This window comes from Mustela erminea, chromosome 1 (assembly GCF_009829155.1).
Source record: "Mustela erminea isolate mMusErm1 chromosome 1, mMusErm1.Pri, whole genome shotgun sequence".
NCBI lineage: Eukaryota > Metazoa > Chordata > Mammalia > Carnivora > Mustelidae > Mustela > Mustela erminea.
This window is the reverse complement of record NC_045614.1, coordinates 168,125,118-168,146,620: the sequence shown is the minus strand read 5'-3', so window position 1 is coordinate 168,146,620 and position 21,503 is coordinate 168,125,118.

The window sequence follows — 21,503 nt, the reverse complement described above, 5'->3', positions numbered from 1 at the left end:
CTGTTGATAGTAGCCTGTAACATTTCACCAAAATTTTACTTACCATTCTCCCTTTAGAGATGATAAAGTGGATCTAAGGAAGTTAAGCACAGAAACTAACCTCATAACCCTTACGGCCAGATATGCTGTATTCTCAATAGCCTGTGGACCATGTCATCTTCTTAAATCTTAAAATCTTGAATGTGTTGATAATTCTGGAGGTTATAAACTTTTAACATTCTTCATCTATAGTGTCTATCACTGTACAGTTAATGGGGTAGAGAAATCTTGGATGCTATTATTTAGCTGAATTGTCCATGCCACTATATTTATTAAGAAGCAGTTTTTAGGAGAGTACCTGTATCTTATATCTCTCTCTGTAGCAAAACTGAAATGAATAATTAACAATTATATATCACTAACACAGCTAACAGAAATGTACTCAGAGTCAAGGCAAATATTATAGAAAGAGAGATCAGTAAGGAAGATAGAAATATTCTGGAACAGTGAGTACCTTTCGTTTTCTTGATAATATAATCATGGATTTCTAAAATGAAAAACATACATCTTTAAAGGGATTGCAATTTTCATCCACCTAAAATATGGTTCTTTAGATATCTGAGGACAAATGAAATTCAGCTATTGTAACATCTGCGATATACAGATCCTTGGTGATTTCCGATACTACAGCCTGGTATCAATTCTAAAAAAATTAGTAAATAAAACAAGCAACTAAGTAAATATTTTAAAAAGTTTCCCTGCATTGGTTCTATTTGGATTCTGTTTATTAAACTTTATTTTTTTGTCTAAAAATTTTATTTCTTTATTTGACAGAGAGAGAGATCACAAGTAGGCAGAGAGGCAGGTGGTGGGGAGGGAGGAAGCAGGCTCCCTGCTGAGCAGAGAACCTGATTTGGGGTGGCGGGGGGGCTTGATCCCAGGACCCTGAGATCATGACCAGAGAGTGAAAGCAGAAGTTTAACCCACTGAGCCACCCAGGCATTCTGTTTACTAAACTTTAAAACATTGCTTTTCTTCTTTCTCCACCTTACTCTGATGACATTGGATTTCAGAGCTTTCTGATGAGAAATATTTCTATCTGCTTTTAAAGAATAAAGCATTCAGTGAAGGGTTTAAATGACTTGGGGCTTTCCTTATTCCTTCAGTGCTTGATTGAAGCCACAGGTTGGAACAGAAAGAAATGAGTGATCTCATTTATTCTGGATTCAGGGATCCTGCTGTGCTTGATGCACTGTTGATGTTAATTAAGTACAAATTTGACCTCACCAATAAGGAGATAAAAAATTACTGAAGTCATAAAAAAGACCTTATTGCTCATTTAGCCAAAAGTGATGTAATAACCACTCCTTTTGTTATGTTAGTTTCTTTCTTCCTTATCACTGATCTGTAATGTAGTCATTTGGTACTTGATCTAAAATCTAGATTTTGACAAAAATAAAGTGAACATGTATGGACTCTTTCCTATTTCTTGCCACCTCTCCTAACCTGAATGTTTGCCCCCATTGTTCACATAAAAACAAGTACCACCTTCAAGACTTCTATTATCACGAGCTTTCTCCAGAACGACGCTGTCATTGATTATCCCAGGCCAGAGATTCTACTATGATCCTCAGTCCTAGAGTTGAACATGTAAACATCCAATACTAGTGTCATACACTGTACCTAAACTATTTTATAGCAATTGTTACTCATTTTGGTTAAGCTATTTTTTTCTGTCCTTAACCTATCATCTTTCCCAGCCCTGCTGAACTCACTATAATTACACATTCAGGGCGCCTGGGTGGCTCAGTGGGTTAAGCCGCTGCCTTCAGCTCAGGTCATGATCTCAGGGTCCTGGGATTGAGTCCCGCATCGGGCTCTCTGCTCAGCAGGGAGTCTGCTTCCTCCTCTCTCTCTGCCTGCCTCTCTGCCTACTTGTGATCTCTCTCTGTCAAATAAATAAATAAAAAATCTTTAAAAATAAATAAATAAATAAATAAACATTCAGTCAAGTTCATTGCAATTATGAAATTTCTAGTATTAATAATATATAAAATATGATAGGCTAGGCTCTACATTTCCAAATGGAAAAACTGAGATATGGGAAAGAAGTTGATGTAACAAATGGCATCATTATCAAATATGAAGAAAAAACAAAAATAAAAAATAAAGGAAGGAAGGAAGGAGGGAGGGAAGATAGCCAGGCCAGAAAAAGCTGGCTCCTAAGGCACTTAATTAAAAACCTGAAGCAAACATTTTTTAATAAAATTTAGCTAAACTTCTTAAGTCTTAGCTTTAAAAGTATGATATGGGGTTTGCTAAAAATCATCTTTAAAATAGTTTGCTGATTTTCTGGAAAAGACCACGACTTATTCTAATAGTTTTTTACTCGTTTGACTTAGGACTCTCAGTAATGACACCCTCCACTCCATTCCACAACTGATCACATTCAAGTCTGAAAAGGAGAAAGAAAAGATTGGAAAAAAAATTGAAATTAAAGGTAGGAAATTGAAAATAGCTAGGAAATCTATTAAGCGGGAAAAACAGAATTAGAGCCAATGGGCAGATATTCAAGTCTCTATTGTTCTAGTTACTGATTATATGATCATTAACTAGGAAAGCATTTTGCTTTGCTGAGTATCAAATGCTTATCTGTAACATTAGTATAATAATGGGGCATATAACAATTCTTTTATAAATATTTGTGAATGTTGACCCAGTACTATCCACTGTGTTTGGCCCCTGAGAAACAATGGCAGACAAAAATGATCAATTCCTCAGCACTCTATGAATTTACAATAGAGTAAGGAAGAAAATAAATACAATATTCAAATATTAAAACTGAGATATGTGCTATAGTAAGGGTACATATGGTACAAATTTTATTTATTTATTATTTTTTAAAATTATTTATTTATTTATTTGAGAGAGAAAGTGCAGAGCAAGAGAGGGAGAAAGAGTAGGACCCAGGCAGAGGGGCAGAAGAAGAAGAAGCAGACTCCCCACTGAGCAGGAAGCCTGATGTGGGGCTGGATTCCAGGACCCTGGGACTGTTGGTGGGGGGGGCCGGTAGTTGCTTGGCCAGAGACAAAGTGACACTGGGAAAAGTAGGAGAACTCAAATTTATTTTATGCCAGCAGACCCAGATGAGCTCATGCTCAAAGTTCAGGGCCCAGGTAGTATGGTTACAGGGTTTTTAATGGGGGGGGGGGTATGCAGGGGTCAGGTTCCAAGGGCTATGCTGGCTGCTGGTAGGTGGGTTTAAATGGTGGGGGAGCGGGTGGTTGCCTTAGCCTATTAGGGCAGTGCAGGGGGCTTGTGGCAGGAAGCCTATTTACAGAAGCAAAAATGGCTGTTTATCTCTTGCTTCCTAGTGGGGCTTCTGGTTATCCCTTGCTCTTTCTACCTACTGTAGTCTTCAGGCCTGGGCCTACTCTGAGTGAGCTTGCCCTGGGTGATTTTCTTCTTCAGGATCATGACCTGAGCCGAAGGCAGACACTTAACCAACTGAGCCATCCAGGTGCCCCAGTACAAATTTTATAGTAGGGCAATCTCTTAGGGAAATCCAGGACGGTGGTGGATTGAACAGAGATTTGAAAGAGAGCAGGAATTAACTATATTTATCTGTTTTAAAATAATATGCATTCCTAACAGAGGGAACATGGATTTAAAGAACCTATCATGGAGGGGCGCCTGGGTGGTTCAGTGGCTTAAGCCTCTGCCTTCGGCTCAGGTCATGATCTCAGGGTCCTGGGATGGAGCCCCACATCGGGCTCTCTGCTCAGCAGGGAGCCTGCTTCCCACCCTCACCCTACCCTCCACCTGCCTCTCTGCCTACTTGTGCTCTGCCAAATAAATAAATAAAATCTTAAAAAAAAAAAAAAAAGAACCTATCATGGAAGGGAGTGTATTTGTTCAAGCACAGAGAAATTTATGAGCGCATTGCATAAAAAGACAGAAGAGAAATAAGAGCCAAATTATCAACAGTCATTTACTTTGTATTTGCGTCATTGCTATGATGCCTGAAGTAAAGTTAATCTAAGTGTTTGGAAAGCATACCATTCTCTATGAATGTTTGGTGTTTTTGCAATGGTAATCCAGGAAGTCTAGTTTCGCTCCAGCAAGAATGAGGTTGCAATGTAAGAGCACAGAAATTAATTTGAAATTGACAGTTTATGATGTAGTAGATTGAGACAGCATTCATTGTGGTATATCTTCAGTAGATCCAAAACCAGGTTTCATATCACTTGGAAAAAATAACCTTTCCCCATAGAAAAATTGCACAAATAATGCTCAAACCTGAGTTGGTACATTATGTTAATGTGCCTGAAGAGGAATACAATAAACTCTGAAAAATATATGCAACAATTATGATGGATATGTAATTACTATTATTTATAAAGGATACTTATAAATATTCTTTAAAAGTGGGTTTTCTGTGGTGTCTGGGTGGCTCAGTCATTAAGCACCTGCCTTCAGCTTAGGTCATGATCCCAGAGTACTGGAAGCAGCCCTGCATTGGGCTCCCTGCTCAGCCGGAAGCCTGCTTCTCCCTCTTGCACTCCCCCTTCTTGTGTTCCCTCTCTCACTGTTGCTCTCTGTCAAATAATAAATAAAATCTTTAAAAAAAAAAAAATGGGCTTTCTCGGGTCACCTAGGTGGCTCAGTAAGTTACCCATCTGACTATTCACTTTGGCTCAGGTCATGATCCAAGGGTTGTGAGATCAAACCCTTCAGGGGCTCTACACTGGGGTGGACCCTGCTTAAGATTTGTTTCTCTCCCTCTCTCTCTGCCCTTCTCCCCTGCCTCCCCCATGTGCATGTGCTTTCTCTTTCTCTCTCAAAAATTAATTAATTAATCAATGGAATAAAAAAGGTGGGATTTCTAACAGAAAAGTAGAATAACAATATACATAAGTTACCTCAAGGAGAAATATGAATAGCAAATAAGTATAGAAATTTCTACCTCACCAGTTTTCATAAATAAGAAAATTAAAATAAAATAAATAAATTAATATATAACATATTGGTATAATATAATTTGCTATAGTAATATATAATATGTTATATATTATGTGTTATATATTTTGTTATTTAATATATATTATATATTTCTATTTATATATTATTTTAATTTTATTATCTATTAAAATATATTATATTATATTACATATAATATATGTTACTTTATATATTATTTTCATTTTCTTATTACATAATACTATATATATTTTTACAAAGTATATATTAAATAATATAACATATAGAAATGTATGTAATTAAATTAACACATATAAAATAATATATATTTTATTATAAATTATGTATTTTTATCCATTAAACTAAAAAATTACATAAAATTAACAAAAACTGAAAAGAAATAGAGTAATAATTGATGACGGATATGTAAGAGTCTGTTCACGAGCTCCTAGTAGAAGTATAAGTAGCAAAAGTGTTTCTGGTTTGTTTTTTTTTTTTTTCATTTTATTGTTTACTTCACTTTCAGAGAGAAAAAGAGGAGAGAAAACACAAGCAGAGGGAGCAGCAGGCAGAGGGAGAAGGAGAAGAAGCAAGCCCAATGCGGGTCTGGGCAAGGCTCCATCCAAGGACCCTGAGATCATGACCTGAGTGGATGGCAGATGCTTAACTACTGAGTCACCCAGGCGTCCCAGCAAAAGTATTTTCTTAAAAGCAGTTTTTCAATATATGCTAAAATAATGCACCATTTTAGGAATTTCTATTAAGGAAATTATAGAAAAGTAAGGAAAGATACATACAGATGCACCCAGACACACATACATTCACATAAAAATGTGTATGGCTACAACTTATGTATATGTATATATGTATATATGCATAAAATGTTTTTCACGATCGTTTTCAAAACACCAAAATCTTAGAAATAAGCTAAATATTCTACAATAAGGGGTTGGCTAAATGAGTTGTTGTACCTATGTATATGAGACAACATGCAGTCACTAATGTTGATTAAGTGAGCATTCTCTGCAGTGTATATTATTAGATATTTCTTGAGTGATGAGAGACTTCTCTTATGTCATTTTAAAAATACTCCACCCTAACTCCCCTCTTGCAGATTCACAGTGTACATCAACGCATTTACTGCTCCAAGTCTCACCTATTTATTATAAAATAATGTAATCATAGAACACCATTTTCTACATAACACCCACAGAACCTGTCAATTGACACCTGCCTTGTTTTTTCTTTTCCAAAATATTAAAAATAGAATTTTTAGTAGTTACAAAGATTTTAGGAAGCATATAAGAAAACTATATAGGGAAGCCTGGGTGGCTCAGTTGTTAAGCATCTGCCTTCGCTCAGGTCATGATCACAAAGTCCTAGGATTGAGCCCTGCATCAGGCTCCCTGCTCCACAGGAAATCTGCCCCTTCCTCTTACTCCCCACCCACCATTTGTGTTCCCTCTCTCCCTGTCTTTCTCTCTCTATCGAATAAATAAATAAAATCTAAAAAAAATTTTAAAAAAAGAAAGAAAGAAAATTATATAGAGAAACATATTTTGGATATGCATGATTCATGGAGATGCAAAAAAATTAATTTTTAAGTATTGGAACATAATATCTATGGGTAATATTAGGTTTTTTTTTAAAATCCTAAAAGTAATCCATGGAAAAATAAGTAACTTCATCTATTAGACAGTGGTGAAAATAAATATCTTGAAGGTGTTTCTGAGACTTAAGTGAGATAGTCTAAGTGAACCACCATGTAACTGAGGTCTAGTCTATACCACTCAGGAATCTTGTACTGTATCTTTGACCCATGAACAATGCCTTCCTTTAGGTTTCTTCAAACAGGTCATTAAACATTGTTTTTTTTTTTTCTTTTTTTTTAAGTTTCTCCCTTTTTTAAATAAGCACTTCCAAGTTCAAACCATCTAATAAGAAAAAAGCATCAATGTTTTATGGTCCATGGGTAAGTGGCTGTTATTTCAAGGCTTGAAAGACTAGAAAGTAGTCTACTTTGAAAGAGCACAGTGAAAATTTTCTTGTCCTATTTTTGGCTTAAAAAGAATATTTTTTCTCATGTATCCTCACAGTTTCAGAAAAGGACAAAGTTTTGGTGGAAAGAGTCATACACTCATTAGATTAGTGATAACATGAGTTGAAGATACTTTCAAAATAACATTGGGAATGATTTAACTAGTTTAAGTATCTTGTTTTATTAAAGACAACAGGATAGAAAGAACTTGGGCAATTTCAAGTGTCAAAAACATCCTTGAAAAGGAGTATTTAAATTTTAAATTTTAATTTTAAATGCCATATTTTAGAGTTCTTTGGTTAAGGTCAAGATATACCTTGAAGACAAATGTATTTTCAAGGTTAGTAGAAAAGAGACTTTGAAAAAGATGTCAATCAACCAAAGGAAAATATTGAATATGGACACTAGAGATAAAGGAAAGTATATAGATGTTCTAATAACAGCTGAGGCAGGAAAAAAAAAAAAAAAGAGAGCTCAAAATAATGCGGCAAAACTTTTGAAAGGGAGACCTATAGCTTGAACACCCAGATCTTGATTCTGTCTGGTCTCTTTCCGCCTGACATGCAGCCTGACAGATCTATTTTTTTTAAGATTTTATTTATTTATTTGAGAGAGAAAGAGAGACAGAACATGCATGAGAAGGGGAAGGGCAATGGGAGAGGGAGAAGCAGACTCCCCGCTGAGCAGGGAGTCTGATGTGGGGCTCCATCCAGGACCCTTGAGATCATGACCTGAGCTGAAGGCAAACACTTAGCCGACTGAGCCACCCAGGCACCCCTAGCATGACAGATACTAAGAACAAATCATTCAAGCACATTAGCTCCAATCAAGTCTCCCCTTTCCCCCAGTAAAGAGCCAGTTGGTTGGGCAGTCTCCAGTCTCTGGTTGTATATCAGTAAAATCACCTATTCAGAAAGATCCTTTGTCCAAATGTTCTTTGTGCTCAAAATCCTTCATTGGCTGACCTTGCCTAAATAAATTCACTTATTTAATAGTATCCAAACCCTTCTCAATTGAGATGCTGTCTTCCTTTTACATTCCATACAGGGAAAATTTAAACTAATGTGGAAAAGAAGAGTGAGTTCAAGAAAATGTAAAACCATTGAAAGGTTTCAGAATGATTGCCTCATTGCCCTGCGAGCAGTACACATTTGATAAATGTTTGCTAACTAAATTTAATTGAGCATTCTTTCCTATTTTTTCCTGCCTAAATATTTAGTTGCTATATACATTTCAATGTACTTTTCTTGCCCAAAGCATTTACTGTGAAAGAGTCATATTCTGCACTATATTCACTCACCCCACCCACCACTCCAGCTGTGGAACCATCTGTGGAAATTTTTATTTGGAGGGCGGGCCCTCTCTGTATACTTTGCTCAAAAATCTAGTCTCTGGTCTTCTAAAAAGGAAGACATAATAAACTCAGCGTAGATTGTAGTGATTGGAAGGGAGAGGGATAGGGTACATAAGCAAGTCAGTTCACTTAAAGAGAAGAGAAGAAACAAACAATACTTTAGGATGTGAAGACCCTTCCTAAAGTCTTTAAAAGCATATTAAATTCAATTATTATTAACATGGATTAATTTCTTTCTGAAAAAACATTTTTATAACTCTGAATATAAGAAAATGTGTATTCTCTGATTGGCTTAACTTTGATTTTTGTTTTTGTTTTTTGTTTCTTCTTCTTCTTCTTCTTTTTTTTTTTTTTTTGAGCAGTTCTAGGTTTATGACAAAATTGAGAAGAAAGTACAGAGATTTCTGGTATATATGATCACCCCTCAACACACATATAGCCATCCCAATTTCAACATCAATCACAAGAAGGGTACATGTTTGCAAAGGCTGAATCAACAATGACAAACCATAATTATACAAAGTGCATACATAATTTTTTTTCTTTTTTTTTCAAAGTGCATACATAATTTATAGTAGAATTCATTCTTGGTGTTGTACATTTTATGGGTTTGGACAAAGGTGTAATGACATATATCCATCATTATACTACCATACAGAGTATTTTCACTACTCTAAAGATCCTTTGTGTTCTGCCCGTTCATTTCCCCCACTCCCACCTTCAAGGATTATTTCTTTTGTCTCCATAGTTTTGTCTTTCCAGAGAGTCACATGGTTGAAATGATAAATATGTAGGCTTCTCAGATTGGGTTCTTTCACCTAGTAATGTGCATTTAAGTTTTATCCATGTCTTTCCATGGCTTCATAGCTCATTTCTTTTTAGCCCTAATATCCTGTATCTAGATGTTCCACAATTTATATATTCATTAACCTACTGAAGGATATCTTGGTTGCTTCCAAGATTTGGCAGTTATAAATGAAGTTGCTATAAACACCCATGTGCAGGTTTTTGTATGGACATAAATGTTCAATTTCTTTGGATAAATACAATAGAGCACAATGTTTGGATTTATGATAAGAATAGGTTTAGTTTTGTGAGAAACAACCAAATGACTCTCTTCTAAAGTGTCTGTACTATTTTACATTCCCACTATTAAGTATGAGACCGTGTATCATCCCACATACCCACCAGTTTTTATTATCAGCGTTTCAGATTTTGACCATTCTAGTAAATGTGTGGTGTTAACTCCTTATTGTTTCAATCCCTATTTCTTTGATGACATATGATGTGGAGTAGCTTTTTGTATACTTATTTGTCATTTTGTATATCTTCTTTGGTGAGATGTCTTTGAGGTTTGGGCACATGTTTTTCATAGGTTATTGCTATTTTCGTATTGTTGAGCATTTTTGAGAACCAAGTGCTCTGGCTAATTTCAAAAAGTTATCTCCCCCAACCCCTGCTGGAGGCTTATAGGAATTTTTCCCTCCCATTATTTACTATGGGAATCTAGTCAAGTTCCTGGAAGTAAATCTCACACTATTGTGGAGGTCCCCCTATTACTGGGTCTCTCTGGAATTTTTAACTCTCCCAGTGGGCCATACTGAGAAATTTGCCAATTACAGTTCACATCTGCCTACCCAGGCACTGGTTCACAGTAGTTTCTGTTCTTGGGCGACTGTTCTGGTAAGCCACCACTCCCTATATTCACTTGTATTCTTCTCCAATCTTGGAAGCTGTGTTTGCCCTATGTCTCCTTTCTAATGGATCAAGAAAAGTTGTTGATTTCTTAGCTTGTTCAATGTTTTACTTGTTGTTAGGACTGAGTGATGACTTCTAAACTTCTTATGTGTGGAACCAAAAACTGGAAAATTCTCATTAAGGTTCATAAAAATCTAACACTACTGTTGTTATACAACAAAATATTTGTCCCAGTTATTAATTAAGTCACACATTACACATACACAGAGAGAGAGAAAGAAGTTCTGAATTTATTTATCATGAATAGCTATGAATATATTGTTCAACAAGAATCTATAGATCTGTAGTATGGATAGGGTACTTCATTTCATCTCAAACAAATAAGCATGATGTACTATGAGATGAGGACCAAGTTAGTGCTCATGGGAGTGATGGAGAAGGACAGAATAGAAAGCAGTTTGAGGAAAACTCACTGATGGAAAAGGAGACCTCGTTTCTACAAGGCCCCTAAAATAGAGAAAGTGAGTCTTTTGGGTGCTGAAGATTTCTAAATCTCGGTTTTCTTTTTCTATATTTAATTGGCCTTTGCTCCTCTTACACCTCTAACAAGATCATCCTGTCATTTCCCCTCAGATAGTCAATATCCATTTCCATGTCTATTCATTTGTGGATGCCTTTTGTTGGTATAAAGTTTCATTTCCCTTCTTTCTGGTGATCACATCAAGAATAAATAAAGTATTTTTCCCAGGAAGTCTTCCTCAACATCTGAAACCGTAAGTGACCAATCTCTAACTCAACTCCAGTAACACTCTTCTATGTGTCATTTGTACAGCACTTTATTTCTGCTACTTCATCTTATGATTTTGTTGGTGAACATCTGTCCATCCATTACCTAATGGTGATTTCTCAATTGCTAAGCATTAAGCATGTTTCTATATCCAATGTCAACTGTAGTGCTCTCAAACTTCTTGACGCTTCATAAAACTTAGTTGACTGTGAAGAGGATATGGAGATGACAGAAGATGATAAAAGACAGGAAAAGAAGATAAGGAGATAGAAGATGATAAAAGACAGGAAAAGTCATAGACATCTCAAGCGACTTTGTGGCAATGTTTCTCAGAGTATGATTTGCTCAGCACCTGAATTAATAACTCCTGGAAATGTATTAAAATGCAGATATTTTGGCTCTTCCATAGACCTTATAAAATAGTGTCTGAAGGAGTAATGTGGAATCTACGTTTTTAACAAGCACTTCTGTGTGCTTCATATGTACTCACGACTTCACTGACCAGTTAACCTAAAACCAGAAAAAGCCATAAAGGTTTTCTAATTGAAATTCTCATAAATAATAAATAAATAAATAAATAAATAAATAAATAAATAAATAAATAATGGTGAATGTGCCACATTGTATTAATGAGATGCAGAAGAAGTAAAATTTGGTCATACGGGACTTCCAGATATCTTACATCATACTGTGTAGCATCTTATTTCAATTCTATTGAAAAGCTAAAATTACTTATATCATACAAAAAATTTAATACCATAACTTACAATAGAAAACCTACTATTTTCAAGCAACTTTCTAGAAGGTGCTCTAGAAGAATTTTAGAAAAGAGAAATAGATTGATTTCCAATATCATTGTGTTTTGCTTACAATGGAATTTTCAGAATTATTTCAGAGATTGGAAACAGAAGATGAATACAAATTTTATAGGAGTATAAGGGTTTAAAGAAACAACAAGAAATATTCGATTAGGTCCTTGACCAAATACAGCTAACAGAGCAAATGTTTTCACTTCAGAAACTCCATTTCAATTATTTTGCCTATTGTTATGTGGTATTCTCATTCACCAGCTGTAGATGAATCAATTGTTACAATTAGAGATGGTGCTGTATATCAAATGACAAGAAACAAAGAAAGGATAAAATCAAACCCACAGCTAGAGAAAGTGGCAGATGATGGGTGGATAACGAAACCCATTACACTTGGCCATTAAGTTGGACAATTAACCTGTACTGCTAAATTTTCCATTTTCACATGAACCCAAGTAAACATGCATGGATCTCTCTTTCTAAATTGTCAAGACAGATGTTGGTATAAAGCTAGCTTGACAGGTATAAAAATATGCTGAATTATCCATTAACTAATTGCAGGAGTTGGCTGGAGCAGAGGTCAGCTCCAAATAGCCAATCAGACAGCCACACAAACAGTCTATCATTTTTAAAGAAGAAAACAAAGCACAGTACTGTCAACAGATTTAAAGGAAAAGTCTTCTGTTGTATATGCAAAAAATAAATAAATTATAAAATGAAGATACTTTGCCACAGTGACAGAAACAAAATTAAGAGATTTAGTTTCTCACACCCATTTAATTCACTAATGTCCCTACTGAAACAATTAGCAGGGCGGCATTTGCTGTAATTGTAATTTTTTTCCCCTACATGTGCTTAATTTGCAGGAAGTTTAGCATCTGTGAGGCTGCTCATCTGACAGCCCCAGAGACTAAAGTCTGTTTATTGGCAAAAGAAAGAGGCCGAGGCAGCCTAAAATTCTAAGCTAATATTATCACCTTTGCCATGCATGTTTTTCCTCAATCTGGAGGCTAGTGAGCTGGGAGAAAGAGGTCTATAAGAACCATTAGACAATGATTACTCTCATCTCCCAAAGTATGCTTTTTCAGGCTGGACATGATGTAATAAATCAAATTTCATGTTAATTCCAAGATTAGATATTTTCTTCCAGAAAGATCTTTGTACAGACAGAAGAGCTAGAAATTGAGGGCTTGAAATTTGTTACTAGGGAATGTTGAATTAGATTTCTGGGTCATAGGACAAAAGTTTCATGATTTTCTGTTCAAAGTTTGTTTTTGCTAGAGAGGCAATAAAGTGAGTATTGGTCAAAGCCCAGGCTGTCATCAATTCACATGGTAGAAGCTTCTTTCCAGCACTGACCATGATTTTGCCAAGTTGTTTTCTATTTCTGTGTCTTTCTTTTTCTCTAAATTAAGGGATAATAACTCATAGCTACATCATAAATAAGATTTTGTGAGGATTAAATGGGTGAATACACATATGACACTTAAAATAATGCTTGTCACAAGGAAGAAGTAAATGTCATATGAGCTATTTTTGGTATTCTTATCAAACAAAATCAGTAGCTATCTTAACAGTTACTTTACCTTAAAATGAGTCTTAATTTTTTGTCACATAAATATTTTATTTCCTCATGGTCATCATGAATATTCAGGGTGAAGCGAGGACATTCTCATTCTCTCTCCCTCTCTTTTTCTCTTAATCTTAATTGAAAACTATTTTTCTTTAATGTGAAATTCTCAAGTTTTGAGTCTCTTCAGCTCGCTCTTTTTCTCCCTCTAGGTGTTGAGGAAGAAGAAACAACTCCTTTATACCACTTTGTGAGTTCATGGAATGAGGTGATCATTTGCGGCCTGGAATGGTCCTACATGATTATTACTGAATGTTTTTGGCTATATTTTACATCCACTGGGGCTGTGTACATTTTCTATTCTTTGCTGCTGATTATGCTGGTAACTGCATAACATTGCTCCCTTTATTTTCACTTAGTTCTTGCTTAAACAGGTGCCTGAATAAATGATTGTGGACAGAAACAGCTACATAATTTGTGGGGCCAAGTGAAAAATGAGAATGTGGGTTCCTTGTTAAAAATTATTTAGGAATTCGGCATAGCAGAGCATTAAGAAAAGTAGTTTCTTCTGAGTATATGACCTTATATGACTGCCCAGGTCACATGACTATAAAGCTGGTCTTGATATGAGATATTTGGACTATTTTACCCAGAATCTAAACTAATCATCTCTGGTATTTGCATTAGTGTTTTACCAATAAGTTTTTGTTTTTGTTTTCCTGGCATATGGATATAGACTCTTAAAGTTATTTTGACAGGCTTTAAATTGCAAATTAAAATATCCTTATTTTCTATAAGTTGTGAATTTTGTTGGTTTTTCAGAAGCTTCCCTGAATGTTTTAGAAAGAGAAAATTAAAAAAAAAAAAAAAAGAACATAGATTTCATTTCATACCCAAACATGAGCTCTTGGTCTCCATTCTGAAAGGTAACTACTGGTTGATTGGTTGGGAGCAAGAAAATTTACAAGAAAAAAAAAAAAAAAGGAAAGGAAAGAAAAACAAGTGATGTGTCTGAAGATCTACAAATTCTGCTCTCATCCAATCTTTGTTTATACACAAAAACATTTTGTAGACTGATCTAATTCTTTTATATTTAATGGTATTTATTAATATGGTGCCTTAATTCTTTTGATTCTAATGACAGAACTATCAAAATACTTTTTTGTGTGTGACATTGCCTTAATTTTTCTGCAGTATTTTTCCTCCTTTATTTTTACTGTGGGGCTTTTACATAAAAACAGATTTTAAAAAGATAATACTATTAATGGTTTACCATTTTAAGTTAAAATGCTCACTTTGTAACATTATAATCATTTCCAAGCCCAGAACCTGACAAAGGGCTAGATCTTATGACCCTGAGATCGCAACCTGAGTTGAAACCAAGATTTGGAAGCTTAACCCACTGAGCCACCCAGGCACCACCTACAACTTTAATAGAAAGACATAACTGCAATTATTTTGCTATCACTGCTCTATTGTATTACAGTAGTTAGTTTATGTCTACATCACCTTAAAGTTTGTAAAGGACTTTATATACATTTTACACACATTTCAAAGAGTCCTGTGAGGGCATAATTATTATGCCCCACTTTATAGAAGATGAAGCTCAGAGAAGATCAGTGATATTTTCCAATGTCAAATAGTTAATAACAAAATGCCCTTTAAGATCCTGTGGAAGAGGTTAGCAGAATCAAAGCGCAGAAGTGACATAATTTCAGTGTTGGACTTACTTGGAGAGTTGGAGGGAATGCACGATTGGTGAACAAAACATAAAAGAAAGACAAAAGTCATTCACTGAATAATTCATGTTTGTATGCATTCACACATTTATCAGACATTCTTTTCTTTAATTAATGCATACTGATGGAAACCACAACCATTGAAGATAGTTTCTTAGTCAACTAAAAGTAGCGACCTGAGGGGCACCTTGATGGCTCAGTTGTTAAGCGTCTGCCTTCAGCTCAGGTCATGATCCCAGGGTCCTGGGTTGGAGGCAGGCCTTAGGCTCCCTGCTCACCAGGCAGCCGCTTCTCTCTATCCCACTCTCCCTGCTTGTGTTCCCTCTCTTGCTGTCACTCCCTGTTAAATGAATAAATAAAATCTTTTTTAAAATAAATAAATAAAAGTAGTGACTTGAATACATTCTTGACTTTTCTTGACAATTTTTTCATTGTGAGGCTCAGAAGTGATGAGAAAACTGCTGCCCTGAATGGAATTCTGCTAAGGAGAGAAATGCTGCTTTATGGAAAGAAGATTTGAAAATATTTAAAATATTTTTCCTCAGACTTGGCTGCAAATTAGACTAATATGAGAATGTTTTTTAGTTTATTCATAGAAGCCTTCCCCAAAGGTTCTGCTTTAATTAGTCTAGGGTGAGGCTCAGGTAAGTGTGTGAATTTATATATGTATGTGGTCCATGTTTGTTAGCACCCTTTGTTTTGCCAAAAGAAACTAAGGAAAGGTAAACCAGAAATTACTGAAAACATTATCTAAGTGGGGAAAACAAAAGGGGAAGAGGAATAGATGTATGAAATAGAGTATGCTAAGAAAAAAACTTGAGGGTATTTTTTTTTTTGAAACATGTAAGTGTTTTATACATTTAAAAATAAAATTACATTAAAAATACTGGAAAAAAGCGAATATTAAAAGTAAAAGTAAATAGAAACTGGTGAGCACAGAAACTGAACTGACCAATTAGTAGGCTACAGTCTAGGAACAAAAAGAAATGCAAAGATATTACAACCCAGTATAACATGTGAATCTAGATTACATCATGGAAAGGCAAATGTTTTTCTAAAAAGCTATAAAGGAAATTCAGAAGGTAAATAAAGTAAATGGAATATAAAGTAAATGTCTGATTATATTATTTTATCAGTACTAACTTTTGGGATGTGATAATGGCATTATGTAAAAGAACATCCTTGTTAGACATATGCTGAACTATTTAGAGCTGAAAATACTAAGATTCCTTTTTGTGTGTATGTGCATGTATGTGTATAGAGGTTGGGGGTGATAGAAAGAGAAAGAGGCAAAGTACTTAAAATTGATGAGTCCAGGCAAAGGCTATATAAGCATTCATTTGACCATTATTTGAAATTTTTCTGAAACCATGAGAATATTCAAAAAATGTTTGGAAAAAATCACATATAAATCTAGTCAAAAAGAAAAATGAAAGTGTATAATCACAAAAGAACAATTAATGTATTTACTACACTAAAATCAAAATCATCATGTATAAAATTTAAAGACAAATGCAAGACAAAGGATATCACCAAAAGTAATTAAGTATATTTAAAGGTCCTTATTAATATTTAATGTAAAGAGCAATATAATTTCTCATTTAATATAGACAAATTCAACAATTATATTTATTGATATAAAAGTTTGCAATGTGGAAGAAGAATAAAAGGTTTTATATCAGTCAGTACAAGTCCCTTTATACTTAAAAAAGAAAATATACTCTTAATCCCCTTTGCCTGCTGCACCAGCCCCTCCAACCTACTTCCCCTCTGGTAACCATCAGTTTGTTCTCTGTAGTTGGAGTCTATTTTTCGGTTTACATCTTTTTCTTCATTTATTTATTTCTTAAATTCAACATATGAGTGAAATCATATGATATGTCTTTCTGTAATTGAGTTATTTCACTTAACATTATATTCTCTAGATCCATCCATGCAATCACAAATGGCAAGATTTTATTTTTTTTTTATGGCTGAGTAATATTCCATTATACATATGCCACCTCTTCTTTATCCCTTCATCTATCGATGGACACTTGGGCTACTTCTATAATTTGGATATTGTAAATAATGCTGTAATAAGGAGGGGTGTGTATATCTTTTCAAATTAGTGTTTTCATGATGAGCACTCAGTGGTGCATAGACTTGTTGAATCACAGTATATTATACAGCTGAAATTAATACATTATTGTATGTTAATTATATAGGAATTAAAAATTTAAAAACTGAAAAAGAAAAGAAAAAAGATGTGTGTATGTGATATATATGCATATAAACAGATGGAAAGAAACTTAATAATGTATTATGTGTAACTATCTTTGTAAGACTGTAACTGACTTTTTCTTGTTATTCTAGGTATTTTAAATTTATGATTTTTCATAAACTAATATATGGCCTATTTGAAAAATACTTTGAAAAAAAAAAGAAGCTTATAAAATAGGTTGAGAGTGCTACAAAGAGAGCTCTAAAATTAATTCAGATTGTAAAGATTTTATTCAAATCCAATAAAGGAGCATTTTCAAAAGTATCACTAGGTGGTACTAAGTGCAGTGGTAGAGGATCAAGGGCACAATGTGTTTAGACTAATGCAAAATAATGACAGTTAAAAGGGATGATGCTTTTTGTTTAGAGCAGGGAGCGAAGGGAAGAACAGACAAAGAAGAAAAGGAAAAACGAAAGATAGAAAATAAGAACCACTTACTGAATTTCCCTGTCAATAAAAGTGATCTTTAGATTATTAAGGCAAGAACAACTTTGTTAAGAGAGAATCAATTCCATCAATATGGGGGGAAAAAAAATAGGAAGCACATAGACTCTCTAATCGTGTTTGTTATTTGGCTCAGAAAAATTATTCCTTGAGGACCCAAATAGAAAAGTTGTTGAAAAACTGAGACCAGTATATGTATTCTCAAGAACACAAGAAGAATATGATTTATTAGTCTTTGAGGAGGCTGCTTTTAGGCAACAGGCTTGAGTGATGGAAACCAGAGCAAGGCAAAGGGCCCACAGTGATCACTGAGCTGAATACAAACAAACTCATTAAATAACCCCCTCCAATAGCCATCGACTCTAACTGATTACTTATAACCAGGCACAGTTCTGAAGATTATCAAAAAAGGGAAAATTTCCTACATCTCCATACTCCTTCACTCAGCCCTATAACCGTGACCCCTCACCACTCACAACCCCATGACAGATAGTCTCTCCTTTGCCATCCTGCCAGCTGCTTCCTTGCAGTATATTCAACAAATTTTTATCTCCTTTGTTCTGCCTTGGGTGAATTCTTTCACCACCTGTGCCACTGACCGCCATCTGATTGAGACGCCACACAGTATTGAAATTTTCAAGGTGTCTCTCAATTTGCCAGTTCATGAAACTCAGTTCACAATGTGCAGAATAGTTAATTTTTGAAAAATTATTCAACAAATATTTTAACAATGTTTGGGACGATCTGCTGCTGCTGAATACCCACCTTGGGCAACGGCACAGGTGGACTCGGGAAAGGGTGGGCTAAAGGCAGGAGCAACTGCAAAGAGATTCAGTGCAAGGGGAAGACGCCAAGATGGGGCTGAAACAAGTAGGTACTCGGGCGGGGTAATACTGGCAGGGTCAGGGGCGAGGAAACTGGGATGCGTTGAATAGTCCTGCAAAAATAGAGAAAACAGGGGAGGCACTATGGTGAGTAAGTGGGAATTCTAGGAATACAAGACCCTTGAGACATTAAATCTGGCCGCTTTCCTGTGGCTCTGGAAAAACACCTTCATGGCAGTCTCAGCCCTTAAAGCTTCAAAATAATTCTCTCTAGTTCTACAAAGTAGCAATTCAATGTCTGGTAATTTGACCTTCTTCCTCTCATGTCACCACCGGAATATCATGTGCTAAAATGAGAATAATCCCTCCCCTATAGAGGCCAATGGCCAAGATTTAACATGAAGATTATTTTCGAGTTAAAAGCAATTAAAACAAACAAACAAACAAACAAACAGATTCAGTAAAGCTCTTTACCTCCCCTCAAATCTTCTTAAAAGATTTTAGATAGAGGACCTGCTCCAGGAAGAGAGCTATCCCCATAGATACCTACATTATGATATGAACCAGGTGTGGTAGACAGGCAGGAACCTAGCCAGGCCTATTTAATAGAAGTCCTCTATGTCTCATTGTTTCTGAGTGGCCCAGCAAACATTTGTTTACCAAACATTTACCTTTTCATCTCCCTGTAAATTGCTTTCCTTCCCTTTGAAGTCATAGACACCTAACCCCTTCTACTTCAGAATGACATACACATACACCATTTGCCTGACTGTCTCTGGTACTTCCATTTCTATGTGGATTTCCCAGAAGTACAACATTAAATTTGATTTTCTCTTATTAATCTATTTCATGCCAATTTGATTCTTAGTCCTGTTAGAAATACCTTGAAGGGCAGGGGGTATTCAGCCTTCCAAACAGCCCAAAGAAAGCATGACTGTCACTTTACATCATTACCAATATGTTATGAATTATAACATGTAATATTATATGTAATTTATAATGTATGCTACCTTGGGATTAAGTGTAGTGAGCATTTACTGAGTGGTCATTTTATAAACAAAACTTGAGAGGTGTGCTTTTGTTTATAGTATAACATTGAATTTCAGAGCAACACTGTGAAGTCTGTACAGTTAAGTTCTTCACTTTTCAGATGAAAAAAAAAAAAAAAAAACAACCCTAAGTTTATTAGTCTAGTGAGTCCAGACATAAACATACGTTGAAATGTCTCTGCAAATGGGTGCCTGATCTCCATGCCATTTTAGCAGTTGGTTTTATACCTTCATATTTTTAATTCTGAGATGTTGGAAATTTATGGGATGACTGGCATTTATCAGAGTTTTTAACTGTTTTGGAATTCATACTCTGTAAAAGAGACATAAGCATTATCTATATATTTGGCAAAATTGTCTAAATTGTAGGAGAGAGTTCCACATCATTAAAGACTACAGAGAAAGAAATACTGCCAGGCTTCTCCCAAGTTCTGCATTTCTCCCCTCTGCCCTGTTGTGGAGGGTTAACCAGGGCAGAGAACAATACAGAGCTCTCCAGGAGAGTGTTGTGAGATTCACCTTCAATAGCTTTGTCAGGAATAAAGGTTGTCTTGTGCTTTGATGGTGAGTAACTACACATCTACTTCATCTCTCCATTTTGTTAACCAGACTGAAACTTTTACACATAGATTGCTCTTGTTAGTGAACCCAACTTTACCCCAGACTGAATCCTGGCTCCTGAATCTTAATCCAGAAGCAGATATTCCCTAGTAGCCTAGACACTTCCCAGATTCAGGTTTTTTAATTTTCATTGACTGTATTTTTAACTCTTCTGCCCCAGATCATTCAATTCTGTTCATTGTTCCTTGATCTGAGATTCCAACACCACAGGGAACATTTTATTTTTGATCTTGTTTGTGTAAGTAAACAACCATGTATAGATTCCCAATTTCATGCTAGCTACTAAAATGGTTTTAGGAGAGAATATAAAAATGATATACTACCAACTCTCAACTGATTTCTAATCTATAATAGTTTACCCTGGACATCTCAAATTCAGGATTATATTCTAAGTATTTCAATTATAGTCACTTACTTTCCATCACTGTATAGAATATTTTGCTTTCTGTGAAGATGGTACCTGATATATCAGGGTTTTTTAAAAGATTATTTATTTATTTATTTGACAGAAAGAGAGAGAGTACAAGCAGGGAGAGCAGCATGGAGAGAGAGAAGCACACTCCCGCTGAGCAGGGAGTCCAGTGTGAGGCTTGATCAGGACCCTAGGATCATGAGCCAAGCCAAAGACTTAACAGATTGAGCTACCCAGGCACCCCGATATATATTATTTGTGGGATGTACTGAACAAGAGTATTTTTTAAACTATCTAGCCTAAGAGATCTGAAAGAAAAATGGAAGAATACAGGAATTTCACCATACAGAAATACAATATACAGATAAATGTAAGTCAGGTTCCTTCCTAAAATTTTACATATGGAAAAATATAGACAACATATTTTCTACTGGTACTTTTTCTGCATTAATAAAGAAATAAGACATCTTTATACATGATTGGACAAAGCTCACCATATTCCTTCTAGGGAAGGTCAATCTGCCCTTGGTTGAAGGATCAGATTCTAATTCTTATGATTTTTTAGGCTGGTTCAAAATTATAGGGACCAAGGATCTTCTACTAGACTTCCAGAATCCTGGCACTAGTTAGGAACCATCAGTTCTCTCTCATAATGGGCCCTGGTTTGTCCTCAGGTATTCAAAAATGTTCTCAGCATTCTTTCTGAGATCCCACTTAATGTGAGGAAATTTCATAGGATTTCTGAGACCCTGAACCCATTATTTTGAAACCAATAACAAAAGAAGACCAAATCTTAAACATACTGAAACAAAAATCAGCAGAATAAACAATAAACAAATAAAAAAGCAATCAAATCTATAGTCTGTCACATTGTATTTTGGCAAAGTCAATCTGAATCATTTATGAGACTCCCAAAATGCCTCTTTCTTTCAGATA